The 11,070-nt window shown below is 47.8% G+C and overlaps 1 protein-coding gene across 1 annotated transcript in view; it reads right to left on the bottom strand.

Annotated features, from left to right (window-relative positions):
* Positions 1–10,405, bottom strand: part of PKNOX2 (PBX/knotted 1 homeobox 2) — a 100,252-nt gene extending 89,847 nt beyond the window's left edge. Inside the window, exon 1 of the mRNA XM_084221394.1 lies at positions 10,351–10,405. The gene's annotated coding sequence lies outside the window, so the exon portion shown is untranslated. The remainder of the gene's footprint in view (positions 1–10,350) is intronic.
* Positions 10,406–11,070: the final 665 nt, after the last annotated feature.

The raw sequence follows: 11,070 nt of genomic DNA on the forward strand, positions 1-11,070 counted from the left end.
CCCTCTTATCAATCAACTGATTGATAATTTTCTATTATAAATCAACCACTCTTTTTATTATAAATCAATAATTTTCTGTTACAACCTAATCAATCCATTACAAATCCATCCATAATTTCCTGGTATGAATCAATCCATATTTTTTCCTATTAATCAACCCACCATTCTCTATTATGAATCAATCAACAAATTTCCCATTATAAATCAATCAACCCACAATCTTCCACCCCAAATCAGCCAATAAATTTTTTATTATGAGCAAAACCAACTCCTGACTTTCCCTTCCAAATTGATCCATTGATCATTTTCTATTAGAACCCAATCAACCTTTGGCCTCTGAGTATAAATCAATCAATCAGGTTTCACTCAGAGTCAATTAATTGGAATTAATTTGATGCTGCTTGAGTGGCTGACAGCCCCCCACACCCCCCCAGCAGGTATTTATAGCCACAGTGTCTCATCCCCACTGCCCTCAGCCCCAGCCATTAATTAAATTAGCACAAAGAGGGGCTTGTTGAGCACTCCAGCCTCCAGAAGGAGCAGGAAACAAAGGGTGGGATTCTGTCTGCTGGGCTCAGGGGGGCTGCAGGGGGCAGGGGGTGCCCCCACCCCACAGCAGCCACGCCAGGGGCTGGGGGAGCAGCCCCCAGGGCAGGGCTGGGTGATGGGAATCCTGCTAAGGGAATTCAATCCCACCTTGCAGTGGGCACTCAGCCCATCACATCCCAAATTTACACCAGATTTACCAGAATTTACACTAGATTCACACAGATTTTACACCAGATTTACCAGAATCACACCTGATTTACCAGAATTTACACCTGATTTACACCAGATTTACCAGAATCACACCAGATTTACCAGAATTTACACTAGATTTACACCAGATTTTACACAAGATTTACCAGAATCACACCAGATTTACCAGAATCACACCAGATTTACCAGAATTTACACCAGATTTACCAGAATCACACTAGATTTACTGCAGATTTACCAGAATTTACACCCAATTTACACCAGATTTCACACAAGATTTACCAAAATCGCACCATATTTACCAGAATTACACCAGATTCACCAGAATTTACACCTGATTCACACCAGATTTTACACCAGATTTACCAAAATCACACCAGATTTACCAGAATCACACTAGATTTACTCCAGATTTACCAGAATTTACACCTGATTTACACCAGATTTACCAGAATCACACCTGATTTACCAGAATTTACACCTGATTTACCAGAATCACACTAGATTTACTCCAGATTTACCAGAATTTACACTAGATTTACTCCAGATTTACCAGAATTTACACTAGATTTACCAGAATCACACCAGATTTACCAGAATTTACACCCAACTTACACCACATTTTACACAAGCTTTTCCAAAATCACACCAGATTTACCAGAATCACACCAGATTTACCAGAATTTACACCAGATTTACACCAGATTTCACACAAGATTTACCAAAATCACACCATATTTACCAGAATTACACCAGATTTACCAGAATCACACCAGATTTACCAGAATTTACACCAGATTTACACCAGATTTACCAGAATTTACACCAGAATTACACCAGATTTACCAGAATTACACCAGATTTACAGCAGATTTTACACCAGATTTACCAGAATCACACCAGATTTACCAGAATTTACACCAGATTTACCAGATTTTACCAGAAGAGGCTGGAACACCAATTCAGGTACTTCCCAATCCTTGAGCCCTTCCCAACTCATCACAGCCCTGCTGCACTGAGCCCCTCTCCAAGCACAAAATTAAGTCAGGGTGAAAATGCTCCCAGTAATTCCTGCAGGGATAACAGCACTGGGAATTTCTCTGGCTTTTCCCCTGTTGAGCCAAATCCCTGTATAAATGGTTGCAGGGAAAATAACCCCCCTGATGTCTCTACCTTGAGCTAACCTTGGCCACTTGCCAGGTACTCAGCTATTAAAGATGCTACTAAATCACTTTATTTCGTGGTTTTAGCATAAATATTCTCACCAGGACCTTCAGCTCTACTGTTTGGGGTGTTAAATTTAAAAGGGAAAGAAGAGGGGAAAAAAAAAAAGAAAAACCTTTTGGAGGTTGTTTAGGCAAGGAGGGATGATTTAGCATTTAGGGTAGGATTAAGGTGGCAAAGGTCACGTTGAGAAGAAGGAAAATCTCCCCAACAGCTCCTGGTGTAAGGAGAAAACACTGAAATGCACAAAAAGAGTGAAAAAAAAATTGATAAAAAGTGATGGTTGAGACAGTGGGATTGGTGGGGTCAGGTTTGTGTGGGGGAAAATGGTGGGAATGGGGAATATGCCCATGAGGGCTCCTGGTCTGGGGGAGTCACAGCCAGGAGCTGGAAATGGACAAGTGTTGGTAAAAATGCATCAGAATCCCTGGAATTACACAAGCAGCCTCAAACTGGGATAAGCACCCACAAAATTGTAGCAGCACTGCTAAAATCGGGTGAGCAAGACTTAAAAATGGATGGGCATCCCTAAAACTGCATCAGTACCCCTAAAGTTGGACCAGCATCACTAAACTCACAGCAGCACCACTAAAACTGCATCAGCATCCCTAAAACTGCATCAGCATCCCTAAAACTGCACCAGCATCCCTAAAATTCCACCAGCATCCCTAAAATTCCACCAGCATCCCTAAAACTGCAGCAGTACCCCTAAAGTTGGACCAGCATCACTAAACTCACAGCAGCACCACGAAAACTGCAGCAGCATCCCTCAAAATTGCATCAGCAACCCTAAAACTGCATCAGCATCCCTAAAATTCCACTAGCATCCCTAAAAATGCAGCAGCATCCCTAAAGTTTGACAAGCATCACTAATCTCACACCAGCACCACTAAAATTGCAGCAGCATCCCTAAAAATGCAGCAGCATCCCTAAAACTGCATCAGCATCCCTAAAATTGCAGCAGCATCACTGAACTCACAGCAGCATCCCTAGAACTGCACCTGCATCCTTAAAATTGCACCAGAATCCCTAAAATTGCAGCAGCATTCCTAAAACTGCATCAGAACCCCTGAAGTTGGACCAGCATCACTAAACTCACAGCAGCATCCCTAAAAATGCACCTGCACCCCTAAAATTGCAGCAGCATCCCTAAAATTTCAGCAGCATCATCAAAATTGGATCAGCATCACTAAAGGTAGATGAGCAGCCCTGAAGTTGCACCATCATTCCTAAAACTGCATCTATGAAAAGTGCCCTGGCATTCCTAAAACTGGCACCAACACCCCTGAAGCTGGAGAGGGATCTAAAAAAAAATCTAAACCTAAAAATCCCATCAGCATTACCTTACAAGGACCCTTTGATACCATTTAGTCTTTAATTCATGTTATTATCTTTAATTATTCACTATTTACTTTTTATTGGTTATTGAGTATGCCTTAGTATTTATTTTTTATTGTTCATTTTTTATGATAGTTAAGTTTGGTCTTTACCATCCCACTGACAAAGTGTCCCACTTCATTATTTTTTGTTTTAGAGCAATTAATTAATTGTAGGAGTTACAAGACCTTGCATCTGGCAGCAAGATATAAAGAAACCAATTTCTGCCCATAAATGATTTAAAAGACCTTTGCAGGCATTTTATATAAATGGAATTTTCTTGGGATTGAGATCAAAAATAATAAGAATTTATTTCTTTTTTTTTTTCTTTAACTCATCCAGCAAAGTTCACCTCCTCAGAATCCAGATTTTGGGGGTTTTTTTTTGAATAATTCTATCTAAATTGGGTGAGTCAGAGCAAGGTCAGGGAGGGGATGCAGGATGAGAGGTGGGATGGAGAGCATGGGATGCAGGATGGTCTGGAGGGGAGACCTCCACCCACCAAGCCTGAGCCAATTATTTGTAATTATTTATTATGAGCTGATGAAGGGGATAATAAAATACAAGACCTGGAGAGGGCTCAGCTCATCAGCCTCACTCACCAGGAGCCTCCCTTTGGAAAGAGGCAGCAGGAAGAGAGTGGAAATAGGGGCAAAATGGAAAATAGGGGGAAAAGGAGGAAAATCAAGCAGGGAAAAGGAGGAAATGAAGAGGGAAAAGGAGGAAATAAGGCAGGGAAAAGGAGGAAAATCAAGAAGGGAAAAGGAGGAAAATCAAGAAGGGAAAAGGAGGAAAATCAAGAAGGGAAAAGGACGAAAATCAAGCAGGGAAAAGAAGAAAAATCAAGAAGGGAAAAGGAGGAAAATCAAGAAGGGAAAAGGAGAAAAATCAAGAAGGGAAGAGGAGGAAAATCAAGAAGGGAAGAGGAGGAAAATCAAGAAGGGAAGAGGAGGAAATAAAGCAGGGAAAAGTAGAAAAATCAAGAAGGGAAAAGGAGAAAAATCAGGAAGGGAAAAGAAGAAAAATCAAGCAGGGAAAAGGAGGAAATGAAGAGGGAAAAGAAGAAAAATCAAGCAGGGAAAAGGAGGAAATGAAGAGGGAAAAGAAGAAAAATCAAGCAGGGAAAAGGAGGAAATGAAGAGGGAAAAGGAGGAATATCAAGCAGGGAAAAGACTTTTTTTTCTGGGATAGCATCAAAATCTCCATGCAGGCTCCCAGCTCGGCAACAGGCAGCGGTATGGGATGGAGAAATTAGCAGCTTGGAACAATAAATTCCCTTTTAAATTTATTGCTCAGGAGCATTAAAAATGTCTAAAGTGGTTTACATCCAGCAGCACCGTGGGAATTCGCCCAGGGATGCAGGAGCTGGTAATTGCTATTCTCCAACTTGCCTTGGAAGCTTCAAGTAGTGTTTAAAAAAAAAAACATTTGAAGGGTTTTATAAAGCCATAAAGTGCCCTCCATGTACCTGGAGTGATGAGCTGGTCCTGCCTCCACCAAAAATTCCTGGGAATAACAAACTGCAGATCTTTAATGGAAAGGAAAGTGCTGCAATTCAATATTGGGATTTTTTTAAATTATTATTATTTGGCCAAGTTTTGCCTTGCTGGTGGCAGAGTGTGTGGCATTGAGGGGATATCAGAGAGTATGGGATGGAAAATGTTGGGTTTGATGGTTGGACAGGGCTGGGCTGCCAAAAATGAGGGGAAAAAAGGAGGAACAAAGAAAAAAGGCAAAATAGTAAAGGAAGAAATAGAAGTTAAAAAAAAAAAAAGAAAAAGGGAAAGAGGAAAAGCCAAAAAAGAAAATTTAAAAGGGGAGAAAAGGGAAAAAATAGGAGTGAGAAATACAGAGGGGAAAAGGCAAAAAGCATTAAATATTCACCTTTTTTTTTTAGGGGGGGAAAGAAAGAAAAAAAAAAAGAAAGGAAAATAAAGCAAAAAGGGGAAGAGAAAAGATTTTTTAAATGAAAAGAAGGAAAATAAGGACAATCAAGGGGAAAAAAGGCAGAAAAAGGAAAATATTGTAAAAGAAGGAGAAAAAGAAAGAAAATAAAGGAGAAAACAAAAAAGGAAATGAAAAAGGGAAAAGGGGAAAAAAGAAAAGGCAGGAAAAAAGAACACAAAGGAAAATAGTAAAAAACAAAAAGGAGAAAAGGGGGGAAAAAAGGAGAAAAGGAGGGAAAGGAGGAAAATTTGGGGAAAGGGGGGGAAATGGGGGGAAAAGGAAAACAAAATCAGCTTTTCCTGACATGGAAAAATTTCCAAGGGGTTGAAGCTCTGAGCCAAGGCTGAAGGAGCTCCTGGGGAGGCTGAGGCTGCTCCTGCTCCCTCCCGGGATTTTCCAAACCCCACTCCCAAACACATCTTCAAACAAACATGGAATGGGGGAAGAAATAAAATAGAAGCTTCCCATGGCTGGGCCAAAATTGGGATTATTTTTAATTGGCTTTCTGAGATTTCTGGCAGGGCTCCAGGCAGCCAGCACAGCCAGGGAAGGGAAAACCTGGCCAAAAACTCTGGGTTCAGTAATAACATTTTTCATAGTTTTTGTAACACCTTGTTAAAGCCAAAAGCTCCTTATTGAACATCACTGGGGAATTTTTTTCCCCTCGAAACAAGTTGGGTTTCACTCTCTCTACTCCACCTGCACCAAAATAATCTGATTTTTGGGGAGCATCAGCAGTACTGCATACCTAAACCTGAGGGTTTATGGATTTTTGGTGAGGCTGCCTGGATATTTGGGTTTTTACTTTGTGGGACAGGTGGCACAGAATGCTGAAAAGGTGGGAGAAGCATGGCCTGGAAAATGAAAGTCAAAAATCAAATAGTGATAAAGCAGAAAAAATGAAATCAAAGTTAAAAAAATTAAGATAAAAAATAAAATAAATCTAAAACCAAAAGTAGCTCATGTGAAATAAAAAGAAAACAAACCAAAAAAATTAAATAAAATAAAATAATGACAAGAAAACAAATAAAATAATTTCAATGAGACTAAATTAAAATAAAATAATAAGTAAATAAAAATTCTTTAAAATTGCAGACATGGTGCTTTAGGAAGTGGTTTAGTGGTGGATTTCACAGCTGGACCCAATGGTCCTGAAGGTGTTTTGCAACTCAACTATTTAACAAACACCAAATAACCAGAATTGGGACTACCCAGGGTTTGTGTTTCTCCTTGGAAGAGGAAAAGCCAAAAAAAAAGGACATAATGAAGCAGTTGGGAAGCACCGAGGCCAAATTCCCTTCTTATTTATACAGCTGCAAACCACAGCTGGGCAAAGGCAACCTCATCCCAGGGGGAGCACAGCTCCATCCCACCAGGACTGAGCCCATCCCATCAGGGTTTGATCACCTGGAGCACCCCCCCAGTCCCTCCAAGGCTGGAGGCAGAGATAAACCCGAGTTTAAATTTAATTGAGGATTAATTCCCATCCTTCCGGATTATTATTTGGAGCCGGCATCTTAATGATCTGACTAATGATGCTGGGAATTAATTTATTTTGGGGCTAATTAGAGGGCATTTGTTAACACCCTCTTTGGTGGTGGCAAAAATTATTTGGGAATCAAGTTATTTGACAGTGTGTGGGATATTAAATGGAACTGGGAATTGTCTGGATCCAGTAAATTATCCCACCAACACCCCAAAAAAATCAGATTTCCACTTGCTGCAGCGAAGTGAGGATGGGGAATAACTGGGCACAGGGTGCTGGGCTGCATCAGCCTCAAACAAAGATGATCCTGATGCTTGATCTGGTTTCCCACCAGGATTGCAGATGCCAAATCTCCCTTAGTTTATCCCTAAGTGTGGCCAAAGTTTCCTCCTGACTTTAGGAGTTGCTCCTTGCACCCCTCCCATCCCCCTGCCTCATTTCCCTGATTCCTCCAAGCCACAGCAGCTCCCAGCAAAATCAATTCTGCCAAACTGGGGTGTCCCAGCATCCCAGGTTCATTTCCTCCACGTCTTCAGGAAATATCCCAAGAATCCATCCCACAAACCCAGCCAGGATGGTACCCAGGGGTGCATCCCTGAGGATGAGGATGGATGGGTGAAGGATGCTCTTCCCAGCAGGACCAAGCCAATACTTAAGTTTTGTGGGAGGACAAAAAAAAAAAAACCCTGTTATTGCTCAGAGATTTATAGATGTTGTCCATCAACTTGGAAAAAACACAAGAAGTAATTCAGATGTTGCCTGAAAAAGCCAAAATCCCCCGAAATCCAAAGCTGCCCCATGAGGGTCTTGTTTTATCCTTGAGTTGGAAAAAGAGTTATTCCTGATGTGCCAGAGGGGTAAAACACTTCTCCCAATACAAATTCATGCACTTAATCCAAAAGAGGAGATTTCTTTAATCAAAAAAAAAACCTGAAGGAAAAAAAGATGAGTTTCCCTCAAAAAAAGGTGACTTCCTTCAAAAAAAAACCACTTTTCATTAAAAAAAAAAGTTTTCCCTTAAAAAAGGAGGAAATTTTTTTAAAAGGCAATTTCCTTAAAAAAAGGGAAATTAATTTTCATAAAAAATTATATTTCCTTTATTTCCCCCTCCCAAAAACCATGGAGGGAAAATGGAATAGGTTCCTGCAAGCTCAGTGGGGACGCTCACCATCACTTTTCTCCCTGTTTTTTCCCTCACCCATGATATCAGGGAGTGTTTAATGCTATTTATAAATAAATATCAAATATTAGAAAGATCCCAGGTTCAAGTGGAAGGGCTTATGGGCTGGCTTTGGGGAGCAAGGGCTGCAAAGTGCCTTAAAAAGCCTAATTTTGGGATGCTGAGGAACAGAGCACCTCCTTCTCTTCCTGACACTGCCAGCTCCCCTATTAACCTCTCCTGTAATTAGCCTCAAGCAATTAACTTTTGCTCCTAACGAAGGAATCTCAGTGCAGGGAGTTAAATAAAATAGGAGGGAGGAGGGGGAAAAAAAATAAGGGGGAATCCTGATGCCATCACCTGCCTGCTCCATATAGCTTAAACCCAAACCAAGGCGCTGCTTTTTCACCCAAATCTCCCAAAATCCAATTGATTCACCCAAACCCCTCTCCCCATTTACAAGAGGCTGGGAAGAGCCCCCCAGACATGAGACCCCAAAGGTTTTAGGGTGTTTTTTTTTCAGGGAGCACCCACTTCTGCACAAGGGGATGATGCCAGCCACGCCGAGTCAGCAGTTTTGGAGGCACGACGTCCAAAAGTTTTCATCAAACCCAGGTCCTCTGAGCCACATTCTGCTTTTCCCCACTCCAACCCCAAAACCTTTCAGGATTTAAAGGCAAAATAAGTTGAAAAAAGCCAAATTAAGCCATTTCCTCTTCTATTTTCTGCTTCTCCCCGGCAGACAGCTGTCCCGCATCCCAGCCAAAAATAATCCATCCCCCCCCTTCCCTCCATCTAATCTCCCCGGCTGGGAGTTTGAAAATATCCTGCCGGGTTTAGGGTTTCCCGTTACCCGGTGGGCGGCGAGATAGTGGGAAAAAAGATCCTTGGGAGCGAGAAAAACCGGGAAGAGCCCAAACAAAGAGCCCGAGCCCAAGTTGAGCTTGGACACCTGGCGAGGGCTGGGATGAAGTGGAGGGACACCCCAAAGGCTCGGCAAAACTTCCCGAGTTGCACAATGCCACCGGCGGAGCCATCCTCCCGCAGGCGGAAATGCAACAAAAAATTCCAGGATCAATTTCAAATATTAATAATAATTATTATTATTATTATGAAGAAGAAGGAGCCCTCCCTGCATTGCTGCAGAGCCACTAGAAGGGATTTCTGGAGTATTCACCCAACCCTGTGGGATGGGGGGAGCTGCCAAGGGGTCCCGTGCAGCGTTCCGTGGGGAAGGGGGTGCCCGGGGGGAACCGGGGAGCGCCAGGAGAAGGCGGCACCCGGGGGATCCGGGGGTGCACGGGGGGCTTGTCCCGGGAGAGCCGGCGGGATGCGGCATTGCTGCCAGGGCCACGCTCGGGCACTGGCGGCGAGCCCGCAGGAGGCCCCGCGGGGTGGCACCGCCGTGCCCCGGCCCCAGCGGCTGCCCCGGGGGTCCGGGGGGCGCCCCGAGCTCTGCACGGCCGGGATGCTGCAGATGAACGCCCCCCGCCCACCCTGCACCGGGGGCAACTTCCCGGGCACCGAACGCCCCGGGCCGGGGGCTGCAGCCCTCCCGGGGGTCGGGACCAGCTGGGGGGGCTCCAGCCCCCCCCCGGGGGAGCCGCGGCCCGCTGAGGGGGCCGGAGCAGCCGGAGGGATCGCAGGGGGCCGGGGGGCTGCAGCCCCCGGGAGGGCTCAGCGAGCGGCCCGAGGGGCCGGGGCAGCCCCGCCGGGAGCGCTCCCGCCGCTCGGGGCTCCGCGGCCGGCCCCGCTCACGGCAGCGAGCACGGGGAGCTGCGACCCCCGGGGGGGCGATGGAAGGGGAGGGGAGGGGGGTCTGCGGCCGGCCGGGGGTCGCGGCCCCGCTGAAAGCACGGCAGGCGGGAGGAGGCTGAGGCCGGCCGGGGGGTACGGCCCCCCGAAAAGCCCCGCCAGCCTCCCGGGATCAGCGAGCGGGCAGCGGCGGCTGCAACTTGTATGGGGGGGCTGCGACCTTCGGGGGGGCTGCGAGCGGCTGGGGGTGCGCGACCCGCAAGCACCGGAGCCCCCGATGGCCGCGGCCGGCCGGGGGATGGGGAGCAGGGGGTGCAGCCCGCCCCGATCGCTGCGTGCCCCCGAAACCACCGCGCCCGGCCGAGGGGGGCACGGCGGAGAACCGCAGCGGCACGGCCGGCCGGAGGGCAGCCCGCAGGGGGAACCGGACACCGGGCACGGACAGCCGCGCTGCCCCGGCCCCGCACGGCCGGGGAGGCGGCGGGAACGGCAAGTTACTTCCCGCACCGGAGGGGATGGGGGGTGGGGGGGTGTCCCCGCCGCCGCCGCCGCACGTGCCCCGCCGCCCGCGCCGCTTTGTCCGCCGGGCTCCGCGGCTCCGCCCGCCCCCGCGCGGCGGCCCCGCCGTGAGTGACAGCCCTACCTGCCCGCCAATCTTCATCACACCGACACCGGCCTGACAGCGCGGCCGCCGCTCGCCGCCCGCCCGCCCGCCCGGCCCCGCCGCGCCGCCGCCGACAGGCCCCGCCCACCGCCCGCAGCGCCACGCCCCCCACGCCGAGCCACGCCCCCAGGAGCCCTCCCCTGCGCTTGGCCACGCCCAGGCCACGCCCCCTTGGCGCTGCCCTTAGCGCCCCCTGCTGGCCGGCGCTGCGCCCCCCGCCCCAAACGGAGCCGCCCCCCGAACCCCCGAACCCCCCGGACCCCCCGGGACAGCGCTCGGACCCTCCCCCGGCCAACCCTGCCCCTGCTGCCCTCAGTCAGACCCCCGCACCAATCTGCCTCCCCAGCAGCATCCCTCCCCCGGTTTGTTTCCCAAATGTACTGCCCCGCATCCCCCACATGCTGTCCCAACACATTTTATCCCCCCCACACATATTCTCCCTCCAGCAGCATCCGCTCCCCTCCATATTTCCGCGCCCCCCTCCACCTCGACTGCTTTTGCCACCCCAGACAGATTCAGAGCCAGCCTCGGTGACCTCGGTGACCCCAACTCCCACCCCGGACACCCCCGGAGCCCCCCCTCCATCAAACCCCCCAGGGGAGTCACCAAACCCGCCCACCCCCCAGCACAACCTTGACATTTAGGGTACCCAGTGAAATCCCACCCCAAACCCCTCCTGGGTTATCCCCCATCAAAACG

This window comes from Fringilla coelebs, assembly GCF_963513975.1.
Source record: "Fringilla coelebs genome assembly, chromosome: 25".
In the NCBI taxonomy this organism is placed as follows: domain Eukaryota; kingdom Metazoa; phylum Chordata; class Aves; order Passeriformes; family Fringillidae; genus Fringilla; species Fringilla coelebs.